The following is a 6,649-nucleotide window of genomic DNA, read 5'->3' as shown; positions in this document are numbered from 1 at the left end:
ACATGGCAATTAGGAGCTGATTGGCTGGTACTTTATCACCATGCAAATTATCATTTCACCAGGTTTAATAAATCGGCGGCTTACTCATTTATGTACGAGTAGTTAGAAGTAGAAGAACTCTAACAGAAACCACTAAGCTCATCTACAGCCACACCACACTGTATATGCCTCTTCTTACATTCCGCTGCACTTATTGTGGGGTAGCCGCAATCCCTTCTGCTGTACGGTTCCACATTACATTGTTTCTTGTCACTTCCTGTTGATGCAGTAAGGAAACATCCAGGAATTACAGCAGCTTAGTTTTTTTTTTTTTTAACTGGGGCAATTTAGCTAGATCACAGGGCAATTTAGCTCCTTTGGTCCTTTTTTAGGACCAGTTAATCAGACAGTTGAGCAAACTGAAAAACAGCTAACAGGAAATTTCCACTTAAATGGTATTTTCTAATCTTATCTGACCATGACTAAGAATAAAGGATACACAAGATAAACTCTTAGAGCCATGGACCTTATCCATGTTTAAGCTCCATCAAATCTGTAATCAATAGCACTACATGCTCCCACTTTACCACTGTACTATATACTCTACCTGTGTTTTTAAGGTAAAAACACCATTTAACCCCAGTGACACTTGAATTAAAGCAGCAGCCTCTGGAATAGCATTCCTTAGCATTAATCCCAGGAAATCTGCAATCTTCACGCTCTTTGATAGCCATGCTACATTGCTGTTTACTTGGATGGAGCAGAGAGCACAACATCAGGACATAGGAAATATTACAATGCATGATAAGAAAGGTGTGAGCTCTACAGCAAGGCCTCTAACCCTTTGCTAGTGCCAAATACATAGGGCTTAACTCAGATCTGATCACAGCAGCAAATTTATTAGCTAAAACCATGTACACTGCAGGGGGGGGGGTGTATAATATGTGCAGAGAGAGTTAGATTTTGGTGCGGTGTGTTCAAACTGAAATCTAAATTGCAGTGTAAAAACAAAACAGCCAGTATTTACCCTGCACACAAACAATATAACCCACCTAAATCTCTCTGCAAATGTTATATCTGCCCCCCCCCCCCATCCCTGCAGTGCACATGGTTTTGCCCACTAGCTAACAAATTTGCTGCATCTGGGAATTACAGCAGCTTAATATTTCTTTTTACAGAAGGTTCAGCAAATTAAATTATTTAGTGAAATACTGTAATCATAACAGTTACAGGGATATTGTAGGTAGATTTATTGTCAGTGGATAAATGTAAAAATTAAACCCTTAGGCATAGTTCCAAAATGCTGTCATTGCAATCCAGATTTTAAGGATATCATGCTTGAGCACAGGTGACTTAATTAGAACTTCGGTCAATGTGAATTAACCATTGGACTCAACCATGGTTATCCTTAAAACCCAGGGGTCTATTTAAGATCGATCTTAATCGATGTTGGGCTTCCAGGTTGAAAAAAACACACACATTTGTTTTCACATTAAACAGACTTCCACATGAGAAAGCAGCAAGGATGCAGTGGCGTTAATGTTTCCTGGTGTCAACTTGTATTATTTCAGTAGACATTGAAATGAGGATGCATCTTGCTGCCTTTCCAATGAAGCAAGTTTAATTTAGTAATAGGTGAAAAACCATCCTTACAAAGGTGTTAATCAGAGACTTGGCTTTGTGGACACTTTTCAGAGAACAAATTTGTTAGCATAAAAATAAAGCCAGAAAATGAAGAGCTGTTTAATCACTCGATTGGATTTTTCTGCCAGCATATTTTTTTTCTCTGCAACCCACTGCTAAATTGTGCTTCCTAGCTGTTTTTTATAAAATCACTGAATCAAATCTAACTCTGATTACATCAGAGAAGGCCATGTACCCTACACCATAAGAGGAGGTTTGAAATTTTGACTTGTCTACTTAATATCACCAAAATCTGATCACAAGGTTAATTACGTCCCTGGGTGGGATTGAACCACCAACCTTTTGGTTAATAGCCAAACACACTAACCAATTGCGCCACAGAGACACTTTGCAAAAGTCCATACTGACAAAGGCTAATAAGCATTCATCTAAAACGTTTCCTAGAAAAACTTTAAAAAGTCAATAATCTGGAGAGTTTTTGTAAGATGTTTCTTCCATCAACCAACGAAGAAACACATTGGTACTTTCCCATGATGAGTGAGTGCTTCAGGATCTCTTGCACTTACATGTGCAGCAGAGTACTGCAATGGAAGCATGCTGGGCCCATAACCCAGAGGTAGGCAGATTGAAACTATCCTCTGCTATATGCATTTTTTTTGTTAATTAAAGTAATCCAAAACTGGGATTGATATTTTGTCTCTTTTATTTTTACTTAAAGTACAATAACTTTTACCATTTTAATTTGTTTTAATAGTATATTGACAGTATTATTTTCTTTCTAAAATCCACTTCATTTTCTTTACCCTATTATTAAAATGGTAATTGAAGAAGAGGAATTGTTGCTTTGACTGCAGCATTCCCGGGGTTAACTGGTGTTTCTTCAAGTCACAAGGTATGGAGCTGCTGTATAGTTACTCGCAAGTCAGTAGTTGTATGATGCTCACACCTGTTAAGCTGGATACACACAGAATGCCCTACACAGGGGGTGAAATGAGCGCCCCCCCCACCCCCCGTACGCTCAGCACACATCACGCTGTGCTGAGCGGGGGGAGAGATGTGTGCTGAGCAGTTCGCTCAGCACACATCTCTCCCCAAAATCGGGCCGTGAATACGGACCTTTAAACTGGATCCACACTTAGATTATCTGTCCAATTTTTTTTTCTAGTTGAAACAAAATTATGCTAATATGTGGCAGCAAATTACAATTGACCATTTGTTCACAAACACTGGAAAACATCCAAAAATGGTCATTTAGATAAATTGGTTAAATCCATTTCATTTAGCTAATTTATCCAAACTACCTTTATTGTATCTTTGTGGGTGAATGATGTGTGGGTCAGTGTTGAGGGTGGTGGAGGAGATGGGTAATAGGCACAGCAGGGTGTGGACAGTCAAATAGTGTGCTTAGAGGTTCAGAGTCATTGTATGAGACTCTGGCAACAGTGACTTGATGAGTCTGGTGTCCATAGGGTGGGACGCATTAACCTTTTTATGCTATTGAAATAGTTCTCCTCCTGACCGACGCAGTTCCTTGCTCCGAGGTTGGTGTATTGTCCTGTTGCAGCGCCTCTCCACTGTGGTCACAGTGAGCTGTGTGGTGTTGCTGGCGCATGCCAATCTCCCCCCAACCTCCCTCTTGCATTTCAGACCTACGTACGCATGATGGGATCTTGTATGATATGCGCGTGTGCTGTAGAGATGAAAGTGGGGGTGAGGAGGCAGATCGTGAGATGGGGAAACTTTGTGGACTGTTAGCGAAGGGGAGCACTGGGCAATCTGAGTTGCAAAGAGGGCAGCAGAAGAGGTTATTGCATGTGCACTGGTGACAGGTCCATCCTTGGTGGCCAGCCTCAGTGGTAAAGGGGTACATGAGCTAGTGTCCCTTGGCCAGCCATGTACCATGGCCACCTCCCTACCTCCTATATATTCTCCCTGATCTGTCACTTTGTTACGGTCTGCTGCTGGCACTGGTGTATCGTCCTGCAGTTGCCGTCTCCGCCCATTGCTGTGACTTCCCCCAGAGTTAGCCACACAGAGTGACAGATCTGGGAAAATATATAGGAGATCATTACTTTCACTTGCAGCCTACCTTATTTTTTGCAGCCTAGCATGCTCCTGACCCCTTCTCTCACTAATACTTATACAACATTCATGAACTCATCTTAAGGTTTCTTTATTATTCAGTCACACTGTCTTGGATCCAAACCATTTCCTGTGGCATTGCAGTCAAACAATTGAGCTATTTACCCTTGCATAGAAAGGTATAATCTAAGCTAGAGAATTCTATTTGGAGCTCACCTTGTACTTTGTGAAGAAATAATCAGCTTTGTGGCTGAGCAGATATATGGAGTGTGTGGCTGCACACTGCATTGATCTGCTGAGTTGCAATGCTAATAATTTTTTTTTTTGCAAAGTACCAATAGCTTCATTGTGAAGGTGGAAAGAAGGGTGTTACGGCATGGAATGTACAAACTGCGAGACCCTGCTGGTAGCGCCTTTGTCTATTTAGTAGGAAGGGCACGTAACAGCCGGGGGGCAATGGAGGAAGCCCCTTTAGGGCTGGAGCCCGGCGGCAACTGACTCCGTTGTCTCTGGCAGTTCCGCCCCTGGACTAGAGGAATGGTCAAGAACATGGCAACATTTAATGCCAAAAAATGCAAAATCATACACGTCTCAAAAATGCAAAGGCTAACTATAATATTAAGGGCATTATAATGGCAAGAGGAAAGCTATCTAAGTATTACTATTTCAGGTAAGCAATGTAACAAAGCAATAGGAAAGGCAAGTCAGATGCTTGTTTGCATAGGTTAAAGAACCAGTAGCAGAAAAAAGTAATACAGGTTGAGTATCCCATATCCAAATATTCCGAAATACGGAATATTCCGAAATACGGACTTTTTTGAGTGAGACTGAGATAGTGAAACCTTTGTGTTTTGATGGCTCAGTGTACACAAACTTTGTTTAATACTCAAAGTTATTAAAAATATTGTATTAAATGAACTTCAGACTGTGTGTATAAGGTGTATATGAAACATAAATGAATTCTGTGAATGTACACACACTTTGTTTAATGCACAAAGTTATAAAAAATATTGGCTAAAATGACCTTCAGGCTTTGTGTATAAGGTGTATATGAAACATAAATGCCTTCTGTGCTTAGATTTAGGTCCCATCACCATAATATCTCGTTATGGTATGCAATTATTCCAAAATACAGAAAAATCCGATATCCAAAATTCCTCTGGTCCCAAGCATTTTGGATAAGGGATACTCAACCTGTAATGCCACTGTATAGGTCCTTGGTACAGCCACATTTAGAATCCTGTGTTCAGTTCCAGAAGCCATATCTCCAGAAGGCTGTAAATACATTAGGGCAACTAAAATTGTGCATGGCCTACATCACAAAACTTACCTGGAAATACTAAAAAATGTTGATGTGTATAGTTTGGAGAAGGGAAGAGGGAACATACAGTAATAGAAACATTTAAATATATAGAGAGGAATGTAATAGGGTGTGAGAATCAGAAAGTGAGAGATTTTGTGTTTTTTCCTGTTGTTTTTTTTGTTTTTGTTTGATTGTTTGTTTTTAAAGTGGCAATCCTTTACATGGCAAAACCAGGTTGATATTTGCCATGTAAAGGATTGCCACCGTGGGCATGCGTAGAAGGGGCACTGCTACTGTTGGCATTATGTGTGTAAGCTGCACTGATATGGTGGTTATGTGTATAAAGGGCACTGCGACTGTGGGTATTATTATTATTATTATTACATGCGGTGTAATGACAATAAGATAGTGCTACTGTGTGGCGTATTTTGATTTGGGGTGCTATTGTGTGGCCATGCCCCTTCCTTGTGATACCACACCTTCTTTTTTTAAGGAGCGCACTGTCCCTTTATTAAGTATTGGAGAGAGGGCCCAAATTAATAGTTTGCAGGGAGGCGCCAAACACCCTAGCACTGGCCCTTTGGTAGGGGACAGGATTTGCTTCTGCTTGTGCACATATGTTATGATTGCCAGCCAACAGCACTGGTTTTGCCTATAACACTAACTATAAATATTTTGAATTGGTCCTGGACCACCAATCCAAGGCACCCCTGCAAGTGTCCTGAGGCACCCCAGGGTGCAGTTTGAGAACCACTGGTCTAGTGAGTACCCAGGATAATTATTGTAGCTGGTCTGCGGGTAACAGCTCTCAGATCCACTTCTAGGAAAAAATGCAGCAATGTAATTTGAGTGACAAACTGCAGAGATGAACCCTTTCTGTGACTGCTGCACAGGGATCACACAAACTCTATTCATAGGGCTGACTTCACTTAGGGGAGATGTTCTCACCCCGCAAAGAAGTGCGAGTATATACCGCACTTACGGTACCATTGGATTTACAGATATTTTCTTGCAATACACTATGGGGGTCATTCTGAGTTGATTGCTCGCTAGCAGTTTTTAGCAGCCATGCAAACGCATTGTCGCTGCCCACTGGAGAGTGTATATTCACTTTGGAGAAGTGCGAACACTTGAGCAGCAGAGCGCCTGCAAAATCGTTTCAAAATAAGACCAGCACTGTAGTTACACTTCGTGTGCGTTGATTCTAACAACCGAGGGACGGCTTTTGATGTCACACACCCATCCAGCGAATGCCCAGCCACGTCTGCATTTCTTCTGCCACGCCTGCATTTTTCCAAGCACTCCCTGAAAACGGTCAGTTGCCACCCAGAAACGCCCTCTTTCTGTCAATCTCCTTGTGGCCTGTTCTGTGATTGGAATAATCGCTAGAACTAGTGCAAAACCACAATGGACTTTGTACCCGTACGATGCGCATGCACATTACGGAGCATGCGCATGCACAGATTAGCCATTTTTTTCAACTGATTGCTACGCAGCGAACAACGGCAGCATGCGATCAACTCGGAATGACCCCCTATATACATAGAAACATGGATTTTTACTGCAGGAATTATGGTTAGTTTAGGGGTATCGGTTAGGGTCAACAGAGGTGTAGCTAGGGGTCCAAGCGCCCCTGGCAAA

General features: G+C 41.6%; 1 non-coding gene across 1 annotated transcript; it reads right to left on the bottom strand.

Moving 5' to 3' along the window:
• Positions 1-1,934: 1,934 nt before the first annotated feature.
• TRNAN-AUU (transfer RNA asparagine (anticodon AUU)) lies at positions 1,935-2,008 on the bottom strand. The gene has a single exon. It is a non-coding gene; the product is annotated as a tRNA-Asn (tRNA).
• Positions 2,009-6,649: the final 4,641 nt, after the last annotated feature.

The sequence above is a fragment of the Pseudophryne corroboree genome, unplaced genomic scaffold, assembly GCF_028390025.1.
Source record: "Pseudophryne corroboree isolate aPseCor3 unplaced genomic scaffold, aPseCor3.hap2 scaffold_709, whole genome shotgun sequence".
Taxonomy (NCBI): domain Eukaryota; kingdom Metazoa; phylum Chordata; class Amphibia; order Anura; family Myobatrachidae; genus Pseudophryne; species Pseudophryne corroboree.
Note: the sequence above shows the minus strand (reverse complement) of the source record. Positions and strands in the feature narration are given on the sequence as shown.